Raw genomic sequence first — 17,688 nt, forward strand, 5'->3', positions numbered from 1 at the left:
TTTCTTATTTTATTACTTAACAAAATTTGGTAAAACGATTAATTATTTTAACGATTTTATTTTATCAATAATTTGTATAAAATTAGTAACGTACCTTCAATTTTTTTTCAGTTTATAGATGTAAGTAAACAAAATTATTTCTGTTCTATACCTACTAAGACCATTGTTGACAAATCACGCAAGTCGTAAGTCGCAAGTTAGGTCAATGAGTTAGGTAATATTAAACTGTTTCTAAGGAACTCTTGTTACCTGAGTGGGTACTTACTAAATTAGTAACCAAATTTATAATTGTCACTAATCTATAAAATGTAACGATGAAGTTTTTGTTTCATACTTTATAACTTTATAGAAAAATTATTTAGCTACGAGAATTAGCTCTACCGTACGCTCTAGCAGCTAGAGCTTATTAAATCTATACTAATATTATAAAGCTGAAGAGTTTGTTTGTTTGATTGTTTCTTTGTTTGTTTGAACGCGCTAATCTCAAGAACTACTGGTCCGATTTGAAAAATTCTTTCGGTGTTGGATAGCCCATTTATAGAGGAAGGCTATTAGAGTAAGATCCCAGAGCCGTAAGACACAACTTATTTCCTAAAGCAATTAAGTTTCGGTTCACAGTAGTCGCTAGTGTACTTTTTAATATCTGAATGTTTGTGGAGCTCTACCTACCGGTGACACCTGCGCCACCTGAGTCAAAACTAAAATAAAATAATAGTTTAAAAAAACTAAAAAACACGCTTTTTATAGAAAACCGAACTAAAAAATAGAAAATTTTATCAAATTAGTGTATTGTCATCGGTCCTCAATAAATCTACAAAGTTTGAACGAAATCTGGCCGTTTAAAGTTGGTCAAAATCGCGCCCAAAGAAGTCGGTTACAAACATACAAACATACAGGTGAAGCTAATATAAAGCGTGTAAAAAAGCTCTAATAAATGAACTTAACCCTTATTAAAACGCTGGGAGCTATACTTCCCACGTCTCAGATTGAAGTAAATCGTGTTTTATTTTTATATGCTTAAACCTAATGCAGTGTAATATTTATCTACGCAATCTTAACATTTCAGAGAACTTTTTTTCATGGAAACACTTTTCAGAGAATTATTACATGTCATGGTAAACACACGTCAAAGTCAGGTGACGTGATTTTGCAGCCAAAAACGACCGTTATTTTTTAGTTTTTGATGTAGTGCTCAAAAAAAATTAGATAAGTAGATTTGAGTTCTAGCTATGTAAACTAGATTATATTACGGTTGCGTGAAACGTAAAAATATGCCCAGAATCTTTCGTTTATACCTTGGTAGAGTCGATTGAAATTAAGTCTTTAAGTGGGAAGATATCATCCCAGTGTTCGTCACTGCACACGACATTCGGAAATTCTATATATAAAATCTGTGTGTCTAAAAAATCTTTTTTAGTTGGTATAAGCAACTTGTTTATTGTTATTCGTTATTTCCTGATCAGATAATTAGAAATCTTAACTCAATTCATTAGTATTTACCTATTGTTTTTATTTTGTTTTAGAAAAATGCCATTTTTATGTTGAAGTCATTCATTTTTCAATTCCCGAATTCTTCCCTCAGTAAAATAAACTTGCATTGATGAGTACTTTCACCTCCTTTATTAAAAAACTTGATCTTTATAATTTTTTACGATAACATTAAATTCACAAGTGGAGTCAGGGCAACTAACTAGTGTTTTAAAATATTGATGTCTGGAGTGGACACTGGGAGCTATAGTTCCCACCTATCCAAACTTTTTACAAGAGAGAACAGATGACGGGATATATACTTCCCACCGAAAAAAGGGTACTTCCCCCCCACTAACCCCTTTTTTGTGTGTATTTTTGAAATCTACGACCCAAAATTACCCAGGAACGTATCTTACTTTTTTGTTAGCTCCTCCACAGGCTCGCGTTTGAATAAGGGTTAATTTATTTTTAAATGCAATGTTATATTTAATCAGTCAGACAAATTGCAATGACCAAACATCCCCTAAACACTAAAATTACTCAACCATTAGTAGGTACCTACCTATGACCGCGAGAGCACATGCGCATGCGCTTCAAAGTAAAATAGGGTAAGGTCGCCTTAGTCGTACCTACCAGTTCAAGGAAAATAGCTATAATTTCTATTGTAATATAAATAAAAGAAAAATCTTTGCATTTATAAATTCTTCATTTATTAACGAATCAACAAAGACTAATAAGACATATAAAAATCTTTTAATAAAATGTTTTTTATAGGTTTTACAAAAACCTTCCTTCGGTACGACTTAGGCAACCGGTTGCCTTAATCGTACCACCCATGGCCTAAGTCGTACTTAGAGTAAACATATATCTTTCCAACTAGAATTCTAAGGACAATTACATTACTGCGTAGACTTATATGCTACGAGATCAATTTCAGTCTTACTTATAATAATAATAATAAAAAAATGTTAGTTTCATTTCGTAATAATGAGTACCTTTAGGAAATAAAACTATCATTTTTTTAAATGCAGATATCACAAATGTAATTTTTAATTTTAATTTCGAGATCTGCACATAAATCATGTACCCATCCTTTGCATTTAATACATTGGGTCATATTTTCTTTGCGATCTTCGTTGCATAGTTTGCACAACCAATTTTCTTTAGCGTCTAGTTTCTTATCTTTGTTAGATTTCCTGTCTATCTTTCTTTTTTTACTAGTGACTTGTGTTCCTTTTTCTTTCTTAATGTTTTTCAAATTTAATATAGGTCTTCCAAGAGTTATAAATTTTCTTTGCCATATTGATCACCTAAAAGAAAAAATTGAAATTAGCAAAAAATATCTCTGTAACACCTAAGTCGTACCGGTACGAATTAGGAAGTTTATGCAGGTACGCGTTAGGCAACGGGGTGTACAAAGTTAAAAACCAAAATTAATAACATAACCTAGAAACCGTTTACCATTTAACCTAGCTCATATCAACCAGAAAACACTATAAAAACAGACATGAATAAAAAAAAATATTCGTTTCAACACAATCTTTTGTGAAATTGCTTATGAATGACGTAAAAGTATTAGTGAAAACGGTGCAAAAAACTTACTTTTTCATTATTTTTTGATCGCGAATTCCGGCAAGCCGCCGCGTGTTGCTGTTTACCCGTGGTACTGAGTAGAACCATATTGCACCGCTAGATGTCACCTTTTCATGACGGGTGCGCAGATATCGACGTGGTACGACTTAAGCGCTGGTACGACTAAAGGTACTTTACCCTATCTTAATATTTGAAAAATACTTAGGTACCTACTGCTTTTAATATGTATATCTATTTGATTAAGATGAAATTTATAATTAAAGTAATAATTGATCATTTTAAAAATAATTTAATATATTGCATTGTATAGGGAAAAATAAACTAACATACTTACAAGATTGCGAGTTTAAGAAGGGGAACCGAGTTACCAATTACCTACCATGGATGTCTCACTCGATCTAAAACGCATGTAAGTACCTATAGTGCTCTCGCGTCTCGCGGTCATACTGGTTGAGTAATTTTAGTGTTTAGGGGATGTTTGCAGGGTTGCCAACACTTCATCATCAAAATATAGTATTTTCCAAAAAAGGTGTAAAAAATATAGTACATTTAAAAAAAATATAGTATTTTATAGGAAAAACAAAAAAATTAACAAATATATATTTATTTTTATAAAAACTATATTTTTTTTGCACTTCTTGCACTGTGTAACAGCTTTTTTAACCGACTTCAAAAAAAGGAGGAGGTTATCAATTCGGCCGGTATAATTTTTTTTAAGTATGTACACTGATTACTCCGAGGTTTCTTAACCGTTTTACGTGATTCTTTTTTTGTTAGATGCGGAATGGTGTCGAATTGATCCCAGAAATATTTTATTCGGATAGGCCCAGTAGTTTTTATTTTATGAGCATTTTTGTCTGTACTAGATGACTTAATTGAAATGTACCAAGTAACTTTGACTCACTTCCCGGTAACCGATTGAGCTGAAATTTTGTATGTACGTATGTAAATTGGATAGCGATGAAAAATTATCATGACAGAGAGCTGATTTGATGATGGAATCGGAAGGTGGCCATAGGAACTTAGTACATAATACATTGACTCAACTTTATTGAGATTGGGCTCGTTTGATTCGTGTTGAAAAATACACTAAAAAGTATTAAATAAAAATAACTGCGTTAAAAACAACCGACTTCAAAAACGGAAAAGTACAAAATAAAAAGATTTGATATCATTAATTGTAAGTGAAGTCCCATATCCCCAAGTGGGGTAAGGGGCAGATGCATTATACATCTGTTTCACTGATCAATTTTCTTTAGGGACAAGTAGGTGATCAGCCTTCTGTGTCCTGCCAGACCGAGACATTTTTTTTTCTTCGTCTCCACCGGAAATCGAACCCAGGACCCCTCGGTTCTACGCTCACGCGTCAACCACTGTACCAAGGAGGCGGTCGGAACAGAAGTAGTGTATCATTAATAAAAAATGAGCTTTTGATTTATATTAATTTAAAAATTGAATGTGACAAAACTTGATACTTTTATTTTAAACATAAAAATAACTGCGTTAAAAACAACCGACTTCAAAAACGGAAAAGTACAAAATAAAAAAGATTTGATATCATTAATTACTACATATTATTTAGATATGCTATTTATTAAATAGGTTTGATGTCGGTGCACGGGCTTAATACTAAGTGTTTGGCACCGACTTCAAACCTATTTAATAAAAAGCACATCTAAATAATATTATGTAGTAATTAATGATATCAAATCTTTTTTATTTTGTACTTTTCCGTTTTTGAAGTCGGTTGTTTTTAACGCAGTTATTTTTATGTTTAAAAAAATAAAAGTATCAAGCTTTGTCACATTCAATTTTTAAATTAATATAAATCAAAAGCTCATTTTTTATTAATGAAACACTACTTCTGTTTCTTTCTTCTCGCCACTAGTATATGCGGTCATATGACTTAGCCATTTTTTTTTTAATTAAAGATTTGTTTGTAACATTTGTCGGTGTTGAAAATATAGTATTTTTGCGTACTATATATGTTTTCAACAGTATATAGTACGCAGACCCGAAATATAGTACAATACTATATGTTACTAGCTGTTGCCCGCGACTTCGTCCGCGATTCGGTCGTTTTTCATCATTCGTCGTTTAAAAAAAATACGTGACACTTTATATTTGAATGTTCTTAATTGTCTCTTATAAAATTTAACTACATTAAAATTGAATACTCTGATAAGAAAATCTTAAAATCATCGAAAATCATAGACATCGAATATCTGACGAAAACATGAATGAATGTGATTTAAATTCTACATTTCTTAGTAATTAAAATAATAATCTAAATTAAATGTAGATTAACAGTTTGAGCGCACCATTATAGAATATGTACCTAAGTAATAAATTACGTTAGTGTACATAGTAACTTTACTAAAAACACGATGACTTTCTTTCGCGCTCGGTACCACAAACTAAGCATGTTTGTGGTACGTGGCCCGCGTCACTTTACCCCCCACGAGTTCCCCTCCGTTGCTATGCGAAAATACATTCGTCGCCCTACTGTAGGAAAAATTGTAATACTGTGGCCTGGGCGTTATAACACGCTCAGGGAATTCCTGAGTGCTGATAGACTTCCGTCTATCGGCATTTATACCAATTTTATATTAATATCACCATCTTGAGGAAAAGCTTCTAATGTCGATTTAAAACGCATATATACGGATTAACCTGATGAATTAACATGTTCTAAAATTGTGAAATGAGTTCAGTTTTAAATTCGAGAAATATTGATTTCTTGTATTCGATTATTCGTCGTAGTCGAATACAAAATATATTTAAAGAAACTTAGGTTGGCCTTCAGGCAAAAGGGATCCTATCAAATGATAAACTTGACCTTGTATCTTAAAAGTAAGAATGAAAGGAGCATCTGATAATTGTTGAGCACCAAAGGATCATTTAAAACGCAATACTATAAGAGCTAATATTGTCTAAGAACTGTTTAGATTGCACATGTTCCTCTAAAACTTAAAAGTAGTGATTTCAAAGGTTCCGGCGTATCTTCAAACGAAAGCCGACTCCTTACTCCACTTTAAAGCATTACAAAAAGAACATACTACGTTAATATCGCCTATACAGAAGATGATCTGTAGGTAATCAATTGTGAGGTTATAAGCAAACCCACTTTTATATTTGTCGGACCACACCACCGAATTTGTAGATTGATCTTCTATGTTTACCTCTAAGTCATTAAGACTATGTCGAAATCTGTCTGCAGTAAGACGGGCCTCTCGCTATTCGTCCGTTTCAAGAGACCAATAGTTTCAATTCTTAATCTTTCATTAAACAAACTTATTAATCGTTCTTGTCTCAAATAATGGTAATATTCGCGTCCCTACTCTAGTCATTGCTTATGCTCATGTTCATCTTCGAGAGATCGAATAATATTATGGTGCACCCTATTATTTGTCAAACGGTCTTCATATTGAGTAAAAGTTTCAGATTCTCGAGATAAAATATGACGATCGTGATCAGCTGTGAGACGTAATTCCCTCTCAGTGAGGGTTTCGGTCTCACGGGATAGTACAATATGCCATTTGCGATCAGCTGTGAGACGTTATACCCTCTCAGTGAAGGTTTCGGTCTCACAGGATAGTACATGCCGTTCGCGGTCAGCTGTGAGCCGCAATTCTCGTTGTGAAGCGGTTTCAGGTTCGGCATAACACATGTTGTTTTCGGTCAATAGTAAGCCTCTTATCTCTAACGATCCTTGAGAACTCTTATTTCTCATTTTCTTAACTTTGCTCGAATTTCGATATAAAGATTTTTTAGGTGGCACTGATGCGGGTGAATAAAAATTAAGTTAAAGCCTGATTCCCACGACATGTTTGCTTCACAAATCCAACCGCGCCACACCACACCACATGCCATGGGAATCGGCGCGCTTGTCGCTCGCCAGTGCTTACCATACGCACACATGCCGTGGGAACGCTCAGTTCAAATCGCGACGGATGGCGACAAGCGCTTGTCGTCTGCCAATGCTTGTGAAGCAATACATATAATAAAATTGTGGAAAAGTGATGTCTGTACAATTAAAATATGTAGAAAAAAATTAGCAGGTGTTATTATTATCGAGAAATCGAGAGAAACCATTTTTTTCTCTTAAAAGCTCCCCCCCCACTTCCTGACCTCCCACTTCCCGAACTCCGATTGACCGTAATTTATTTTTCCTTACATTTTTATCATATCCTTTTCTAATGGGTTTCATCCTACTGCGATTTTTTTTTGTTTCAAAAATTATCTACCCTGGTGTATAGGTAAATTTTCCACATAAAATGTCCTTTAAATTATGTCGTATTATATTTTTAACCCCCGACGCAAAAAGACTGGTGTTATGTGTTTGACCGCTATGTATTTCTGTGTGTGTGTGTGTGTGTCTGTCTATGGCACCGTAGCTGGCTAACAGGTAAACCGAATTAGATGCGGTTTTTTTTGTTAGGCAGAATATTTTCCGACGCTGGTTCTTAGACAAAGTGTATCAAAATTGGTTCATCCACTTATTATACCTACATAGGGGTAAAAGTGGGAATGAAAAAAATGAAAGTTATAATTTATTTTTAAAGATCGTAGGAAAGTTTATGAAATTATTTATTCCTTTTTCTATACACTTTTCTTCGTCTAAACGGTTTAGTTACGTGCTCTCTCTCTCTTCAGCCTTTAGTTACGTGCGTGAGACAGGAAAGATCTAATTTGGATTTGTTGCTGGATTTGATAAAAACTGAGTATCGATTAAGCTGATCAGTGGCTACACCATAGATTATTAAAAACATCCGTTTAAGAAAGGAAGGAAATAGAATTTGCTCCTCTCCCCCCCCTGGTTCCTAAAAAATAATATGACATAATTTAAAAGAAATTTTACGTAGACGTACACGTGTACGTAGAATTAGTTAGGCGTTTCTTTTTTGATTTTCGATATTATATACTAATCATAATTTTTAATTACATTATGTAGTAACTATTTGGTATAGGTTAGGCATTTCATTTCTTGATTTTCTTTAATAATTTGGTACGTAAGTTTTTTAGCTCAGTTTAGTAAGAAATTTTAATAACAATTCTTTTAATTATTTATGGTAAAGTCCGGTCGCGGAGCAGGAAGAATTTCGTACATTAACCTGTCACTGTCACTCCCTTGTAAAAATAATGTGTCTTGCTCGCACAGGTGCAATGACCGCCGTCCTTAGGGATTGTAAACCTTTAACCTGAGAGCGTAAGGTTTGTGTTTGCTTGATTGGTGTCAGGTGTTCAATTATGATTTTGTGAATTCAAAATTTATAAGAATAAACCTCAAACTCTTTATGTCCAATCAAAATCCGCCTAAGTCGAAATCGCGTGTTAGAATAACGTATTTCTGTAATATTGTACCTACATAGTAAATTATTTTTTGAAAAATAAGGTCATAAAGAAGTTTCACTTCTTATGTGTGTACACGCACACTTTTTTTTATATAATATATCGTTGTTATTGAAAAAGTTAAAATGTAACTAACTAATAAGTATTGTAAATGAATAGAGGACATTTATTTAATAAATTAGTAAAAAACATTTTCTCCTCCAAATATTTCATGCACTTCATTCAAAAATGTTTGTGACCACTGTCAGTAGGTAAAGAGGTCATTGTACGAAATTCTTTCTGCTTCGCGACCGGACTTTAGTACGTATTTACTCAATAATTGTATCTTAAGTAGTAATTCAGCATGGGCGTAGCCACGGTGGGGCTGGGTGGGGCGCTTACCCTGGCTTTGATCTGGTAGGTACTAATTGTGAAGGGGAGTGGGCGTGGGCGTGGGATTGGGACTGAACGTGGCATATGGCGTGGGAGTGCGAGTGGGCGCGGGAGTGGGAGCATGAAAATAAAAATGATTTTTTATTGTTGCCCCACCCTGAGCCCATGGTCATAGGTCCCATAGTCACTATTCCACGCGAAAGAAGTCGCGGGGACAGCTAGTAGACAAATATAATCAGAAAGCTTTGAACTCCTAAGCTCAACCATAAAAGATAGACATTTATGATGTCGGGAGATATTTTTTATATAATATGGAGAACATTTCTTTCATACTTGATTTCTGTGTAGCTTTAACCATTAAGATACACGCATTAAGAACGCACACGCGACGAAAGCTTAAAAATGGAGTTGCTGCTCTGCTCACGAATATGAAAAATAATAGTTATTTAGGAAATATATTTCATGTGCAGAATTGACCTCTACAGATTTAATATAAGTAGGTATACATATATTTAGATTCCAATTTCCATGTAACGTTAAATTCGACTATACAATAACTAACAGACAACGCAGGTTACTCTCGTTTCCGTAAGTTGAGGCGGCTACATATTCGGTCCTAATAACATGACTTTTTGTGAACGAAACGACAGCGCGGTTTAATTCGATGGCAACACCATCAGAAAAAAGGAAATATTTTTAACTTTGAAAAAATATTATGATTTACACTATTATTAATACTATTTTAACATTAACACAAAATATAAGACTGTGAGTGTGTAAAAATAAATCCAGCTAGTTTCACATCACACTTATGTTTATAATTAGGTATACGACATGAAAATATATTAATTACCAAGCAATAATCATATAGATAAATACTGAACAAAAGTATTAACAGTCAAAGTATATTATTTTTTACTAACAACATGTAAATGATGAAGGAATAATAATTATCAACGAACTAACCTTTTTGTATTAGAGTCCCGCCTCGTGATCGAATTATTAAAACACGAAGATTTTTAAAAATGTAACCAATGAACACAATCAATATTAGATTAACTGTAATGGTGTCTAGTTTGACTTAAAATAATATACATCTACCCTCACTTTTAAAAATGTAGTATATTCACACGAATTATATAAGCGCACCTTATAGGGAAGGGAAGATTTATTATGGGTTAAAGAGTTAAATAAATAACTAACATAATTATATTTAAATTATTAATTTTTAACATTGTGTTCAGTAGTGTTAACATGTAAATTGATTTGATTTTACGAAATCTCATAGATGGCGCTGAATCAAATTTGTCTTTATAGTACTAAGATTCATTAAACAGTTTCTCTGCCCAAATTACGTAAATGACGTAGTTTTTATAGTGTAAAGCTAGATAATAGCATGGCTTACTCAAAAACAACATTTAAACATGAGTCTTTAGATTGTACGCTGTCGTAGTACACGGAATACGTAAGAAAAGTAAAGGCTCACAGCTCCTCCCCCGGAGGTGATAGCATGATTATATGTTTAAAAAAACCTCACTCGACCTGTTAGTAATATTCATGCAAAATTTGAAGTCAATCTATGCAGTACTTTTCGAGATTAGCTCGGACAAACATACAGACAAACAGACAAACAGACAAAAATTCTAAAAACTATATTTTTGGCTTCTATATCGATTATAGATCATGGAATATGTATTCTTTTAAAAAAATATTCAATGTACAGTTTTGACTTTCCTACGATTTTATTATATGTATAGATAGTACGGTTGGCAACCCTAGATGTTTGGTCATTGCAATTTGTCTGACTGATTAAATATAACATTGTAATAGTTATCATAATAACATAAAATTTAAGACAAATTATTACCTATAAGTACCTAATTACATTCAAATTTATTACTTCATTAAAATATTGAGAATTCCTTTCTAGCACTTCATAATTTTTAATACTATTTTAACGAGAAATAACCACACGTCATTTCTTATAGGTAGTTTATTTATTTATTAAAGCGGTAATTGAGAGACGTCGATGACGCGTATGTTTATATAAATGTTTCAACACATCGTCGCAATATTCCTGTGTCGGTGTTACAAAGGTGATGTTTGTTTATATTATGGACTTATAGTCCGTTCGCGTTAAGAAAATAGTGAGTCATCAGTGCAACTACAGGATGAGGGTGTATTCACAGTGGAGAAAAAGTACAAACATTTTTTTAAACATTAAATTATTATTAATGGAAAAAAAATGTCTTAAAATTACTTAAATCACTATTCAGTATCGCTAGATTCTTCAGTTACATTTATTATGAAAGAATTTTGTTCTACAGATTTATTATAAGTATACTTATGTAGGTATAGATTTATAATTTACATTATTCATTTCACTACTTCATTGTTTATCCACATCTTTATATTATTATTTGTTATGTAATAACTTCTATAGTCACATTTAAATTATGTAATTATTCTATTTTCATTTTCCTATATGACAAAAATGGTTAAAAATATTTACCAAAAAATTGGATTGTTTAACGCTGGTTCACTATGTACAAACCATGATGAGTTCCAAGTTGCTTTTGAGAAACATATGCCAGATATTCTTGCGATTAATGAAACCTGGCTGCGACAAGGTCATGAGGGGAAAGCGCCGCGTCTCCCCGGTTATACTTTTCGTCACATTCCTCGCCCCCCGGGCACGCGATCACGTGGTGGTGGAGTAGGATTTTTTATTAGTCAACAGCTTTCTTTTTACCCGACTGCCAAAGAAGGAGGGTAATGTTTTTCGAGTGTATGTAAGTATGTATGTATGTCTTTTCCTTTGTGACCACCTGTAGCCTAAACGGCTTGATGGATTTTGATGTATGAGGTATCGTTAGATTTGTCTTGATTACGGGAGTGTCATAGGATACATTTTATCCTAAAAGTCCCACGGGATAAAGACATAATAATATTTTTTCTAAATTTCCCTTTAAAAAAATATGTATGCGGTATCATTAGATTCATTTCAATCACTCTTTTTTTAGTGTGCAGTCGGGTATTTTGTTTTTTTAATAATTTACTTTCGTATATGTAAACACCCTATTAGTAACATTAATCACTGTATTGAACAGATGTGGATATCTGTCAATATTAATAATTGCAACAAGATATTGGTTGGGACTGCTTATCGTCCACCTTGGCAAAGCATAGATATTTTCTTTGACGCCCTTTCAGAATCACTTTCGTATTTTTCCGACTTTGATAACATTGTTTTACTTGGAGATTTCAACATCAATATTCATGATAGCCAGAGCAGTATGTCGGTTAGTCTCAAACAATTCCTTCAGTGTTGCGGTTTAGATAACCACATTACTGAACCCACACATTTCACTTCTCACAGCGAATCTACTCTCGATTTACTATGTACAAATATGTCCGTTTTTTCCACACTCGTTTGCCACATTTGAGCTCGGCGGTCATGCTATGGTCTTTGCGAACTTCAAAATTAAAAAACCTAAATCAATTAGTACTTTTATCACTTACAGACCTTTAAAAAATATCAACTTGATGGATTTCAATAACGACCTTGCCTCAATTCCTTGGAACAATGTTTGCCAAATGCTAAACGTAAACGATATGGTGATTGCTTTTAATTCATATATTATATCTCTGTTTAATAAACACGCTGCTAAAACCACCATTTCGCTTAAGAATAGGCGCTCTCCATGGTTGACAAGTAATCTCAGACATTTGATGTCGGTTCGGGATGATGCACTCGTTAAATACCGTACAACAAAGTGTGAAAAGGACAAGATTTATTATAAATCATTAAAAAGTTTTGTCAATATATGTTTGCACCAAGAAAAGATATCATTTTATGATTCCCATATTAATGCTCATTCAAAAAATAGTAAAGTTTTGTGGAAAAAATTAAAGAGTCAAATTTTGCCTAATTTTAAAACTAGTGCCGTTTTGCCTGACCATCTTCGAGATCCAAATAAGATTAACTCACAATTTTTGAATATTCCTGGCACTGGCAATGTAGATCAATCCATCCTTGACTACTTCAGTAATAATAATTACGGCAAAGGTGTCTTTAAATTTGATCTTGTTGATGAAAATGCCGTAGCTAAAATTATTATTAATTTGAAGTCCAATGCTGAGGGTTATGATGGTATTCCTAGAGATATGATTTTACTCACACTTCCTACGACACTTAAAGTAATTACAGCTATTGTAAATCGCTCTCTGGCTACATCTACGTTTCCATCTATTTGGAAAATTGCGCTCGTTCGTCCTCTGCCTAAAACTGACAATCCGGTGGACTTCAAAGATCTTAGACCTATAAGTATACTTCCATTTCTATCTAAGATACTCGAAAAGGTTGTTTACTTTCAAGTTGTGAAATACTGTGATAAGCATAATATTTTTCCGGAGTTACAGTCGGGGTTCAGAAGGCAACGAGGCACTACAACAGCTTTGCTCAATGTCACCGATGATCTGCTTGCTAATCAGGATGAGGGATATGCGATAGCATTAGTACTTTTGGATTTCTCTCGGGCTTTTGACTGTTTAAATTTGCAGCTTATGGTCGCTAAGCTTTCTTTCTATGGGTTTGATACCAGTTCTTTAGAGTGGTTTCATAGTTATCTAGGTGGTCGCTCACAAAAGGTTATTGTTAACAATAGTGATGGTTCCACTTCAACATCTAGTGAACTTTTTGTGACACGAGGGAGTACCTCAGGGATCCATTCTAGGTCCTCTTCTCTTTATAATATATGCAGCAGATATTACTAACTGCCTTAACCTTTGCAAATATCACATCTATGCAGACGATCTGCAGGTGTATTTGCCTGTGAATTGTAAGGATTTGTCTTCATCGTTAAATAAAATATCTCAGGATTTAAATGGTGTATCAAAGTGGTCATATAATAATTCATTAGTGTTGAACCCTAATAAATCGAAATACATGATTGTTGGCTCCAGGCGACAAGTGCAAGCAATAGAGAACTCTAATATTTCTCTTTATATTGAAAATGTTCCCATACAGAAGGTAAATGAGGCTCGTAATTTAGGTGTTACTTTCGATAAGCATCTAAAATTTGAAAGTCATGTCCTTGAAGTTGTGCGTAGTTGCTTCTACCGATTAAAAGTTATTTACAAACTTCGGCCTTACATAAGCACTAACCTCCGTATACTTTTAGCTGAATCTCTAGTACTATCTAAGTTAAATTATTGCATAAATGTGTATGGACCTTGTTTGCTTCAACGTTCGCAACGTCTAATTCAAAGAGTGCAGAATGCTTGTGTTAGGTACTGCTTCAACAAGGCTTCAACGTCCCTCCGAGATCACATATAACACCTTTTTTAAACTCCGCCAAAATGCTAAACATGAAAAGTAGACAAGATCTATATTTGGCTTGTCTACTTTTTGACCTGTTTAAATCCAAGCGTCCTTCGAGTATCTTTACGAAAAATTAAGATGGAGAAAAGATCATGGTTTGAATCCAGTAAGGAGCGTAACTAACGTGCTGTCCGTCCCTCGGCATCGATCGCAAGCTTTCCGTGGTAGCTTTAAGTACTGTGCGACAAAGTGTTGGAACAATATCCCAACGCCGATAAAACAAGTGTGCTCAAAGGGCTCTTTTAAAAAAAAGTACAAAATCCACTTACTTAACACACAAATTCAAAAGTAGAATTATATTTATTTCACTCCGCACTGCACAGACTTAGGGCTGCCACTAAAAATCATTTCTTTTTCTCATTACATTTTACTTCTATACTATCCGATCTGTATTTTATGTATTATTTTTATTTATTCAAATTACTTTTATGTAACTATTGGTTTTTAAATTTAATAATAACTATATACTTACTTTATTTCTTTTATACATGCTAATATCTATAATATTTATATTTTATGTTTGGTACGATGAACTTCCTCAAATGGGTCTTGGCAGAATATCAGCGTTGTGGTTCTTAGAACCATGACAATGTGCTGAGCCAAGACCTTTTCAGGAAACAATGTTTTTATAAATTTTTCTTTAATGTTATTTCAGATTTTAAATGTTTTTTGTTTTATTTTATTGTTTAGTATTTAAAAATTGTACTTAAATGTTTTCCTGAATAAATGTATAAATAAATAAATAAATAAATAAAACAATTACAATTTTCCCTACCTAAAAGTATTATTAAAAATCTTTACTTTAAATATATAACATAACGCATACCTATCTTTAACTAACCCTATACGCCATGGAAAATTTCCAATTTTCGTGACTGTACGTAGGTACCTACTCTCATAAAACCTGCTAGTGATTCTGAAACATACCGTAGCTATAGGTACTTATATCACGGGACCTTTATTTATTTTTTATTTGAAAGAAAGAAAGAAAGAAAGATATTTATTTAATTTTAAATTTTATCGTGTGTTACCATGGCTTAGGACCGCTGTAATATAATAAATTTGAAAAAGAAGCCTTATACCTACCTACTCAATTAAATTGTAACAAAATGTAAGCGAATCTTATAAAACGCCGATAATAACTCAAACTCAATAAGTTATCTTATCAATATACATATAACGCTAGCTCTTCACTCTCGTCGAGGTTAGGCGAGGCGAGGTTTAGCGAGGTTAAGCAAGGCGAGACAACACGAGGTTGTATCCATCTTCACTCTCGCCTTTGTTCAGTTCTCTCTGTGTCGCGAGCATAATGGACGTGCTTGAAGTGACAATAGCCGCAACTCTATGCGTCTTTGCGTATATTAATTTTATTTATTTATTTATTTATTTTAGAATTTCCGACAGAGGATACAGATTCCATTCGTTACATCTAATCCAAGTACATGATCTTCTGCACATCTAATTATAGGAAATTACAGCGTTCAAAATGTTAATTACGATTACAATTCGTCAATTTATTAATTTAAATATTAGTTTAAAAAAAAATTAAAGAAATTTAATAAAATTAATTATATAGGTAAACCAAAAAAGTATTACAATTACAAATTTAAAATTACAATTATATTCGTCAAATTATAAAAAATATGATATAATAAAAATTTAATGAGTAATTAATTATATACAGAATTCAAATAATTATTATTAAAATTGCAAATTTTATTCAATTACAATTATATTAAAATTTATTAAAATTAATCACTACAATAAAAGTATTTTTTTAAAGTATATCACACTTTATAAAGTTAGTTAGCATTGGAGAAGAAGGCGATGGTGGATAACGAAATATTGATTGATAACGAAAAGTCTTGTGGCATACTGATTGACTGAACGCGAGAATGTGGACGCCGCATCTCGCCTCGTCTGCTCTCGCGCCTCGCGTCCTTTGACTCGCGCCCAAAAAACCGACTCCAGGCGGAGACCAGACGAGGCGAGACGAGGCACGGCGATGTGACGCGAGGGCTCCGACTACACTCTCGTGCTCGCGTTCCCTCGCCTAGCCTCGACGAGAGTGAAGAGCTAGCATAATATACTAGCTGTGCCCTGCGGTGTGATCTATCCAGTATTTTCTATTGAATAATAAACTTTATATAAATGATAATAAACTATACTGTTTTTTTTTTGTTTGTATAAATTAGCAATAAGTTTCCCATGTATAGTTTTATTAAAGAGTAATAAATAAATAAAATGATTTTGTGATCGTCCACACCGACCGTGCTGCTCCGCGCAGTAAGGCTGGTTTTAGTTTTACGCCGACGGCACGCGCACCGTCAGCGCTGATGGCCGAGATATATGGACTTCTAGAAAGCGTTTTTAAATGATGCGTACCTATCAGCGCGCACAGTGGTCAGCGCTGATAGTTACGCGGCCGTACGCGTCGCGCGTCGGCCCCGCGTAGCTGTCGGCGCTGACGATCGCCCGAGCGCCTCTGCTTTCAGTGAGCGTTCTAGCGTCGAGCGGAGCGGACGTCGTCAGCGCGTACAGTCATGGCGAATCGCGAAGTGGATACAAGTCGAGTTATCGATGATATTATCGATCTTTGCCAGTAATTCGTCAAAAGTTCTAGTTGACATTCGAAAGTAATTAAAGAATTTACTTTCGTCAGCCCTCAAAGTGCCATATAACAAGACAAATTCTCCTGCAACGGCTCTCTGCTCAATCAATGGATGAACATGGAGTCTTCGTCGTCGCCGGTTTTTATTTTTTTGGGATAGATAGTACAAAGCAGCAATAATTAACACACTCCGCATTTTGGTCGTCGTCTGTACAGTATGGCGGTCAGTACGATACTAAAACGAGCCACGCTGAGCCTCAGCGCTGACAAACTACGCGCTGAGCTATGAGCGCTGACGGTGAGCGTGAGACTAAAATCAGCCCAACTGCTTCGAGAGGTTTCTCGCTGTGGGGGCCTTTCAATTTCAGTCAACATTGTTTATATGTGTGAAAGAACTACAATGATCTTATTATAATTAAAAAATATTGATTTTTATTTATTATAAATAACTTAAAATGTGCTAAAAATGAAAAGGTAAGTAGGTACCTACTAATTATATGTATAAATGTAAAAAGAAAAATATTACAAAAGTGCTTGAGCAGTAGTTAGGTAGGTAGGTAACTACTAGGATTTGAGTTGGTCTTTTCAGAACTACTAATAAGAAAATCATTCAAATGTTTATTTTAGCCATAGAGATAATATGTACTACGTACTAGAGAGGCCATCGCTACTACACTCTCTTTACCACGAGCTAGAGGCAAAAGTCACAAGTCTCATTAAACACTTGACCGTAATTTGAAGCTTACTTCATTGAGAAGGCACCTAGCTTTTTCCGCCTATTCTTCCCTCTCTTTCCGTTGTATGTATGCTATCTCTCTCGCACACCTCTCCACCAGGTGGCGGGGCGCACGATAATGTCGGGCGCTGGATGTTTTTCATTGGCGTCTAGCTTCCGCCGCGAGAAGGT

This window comes from Colias philodice, chromosome 25, assembly GCF_061535455.1.
Source record: "Colias philodice isolate Cphi_HAF_F1 chromosome 25, ilColPhil1 Martin Lab GWU primary, whole genome shotgun sequence".
NCBI lineage: Eukaryota > Metazoa > Arthropoda > Insecta > Lepidoptera > Pieridae > Colias > Colias philodice.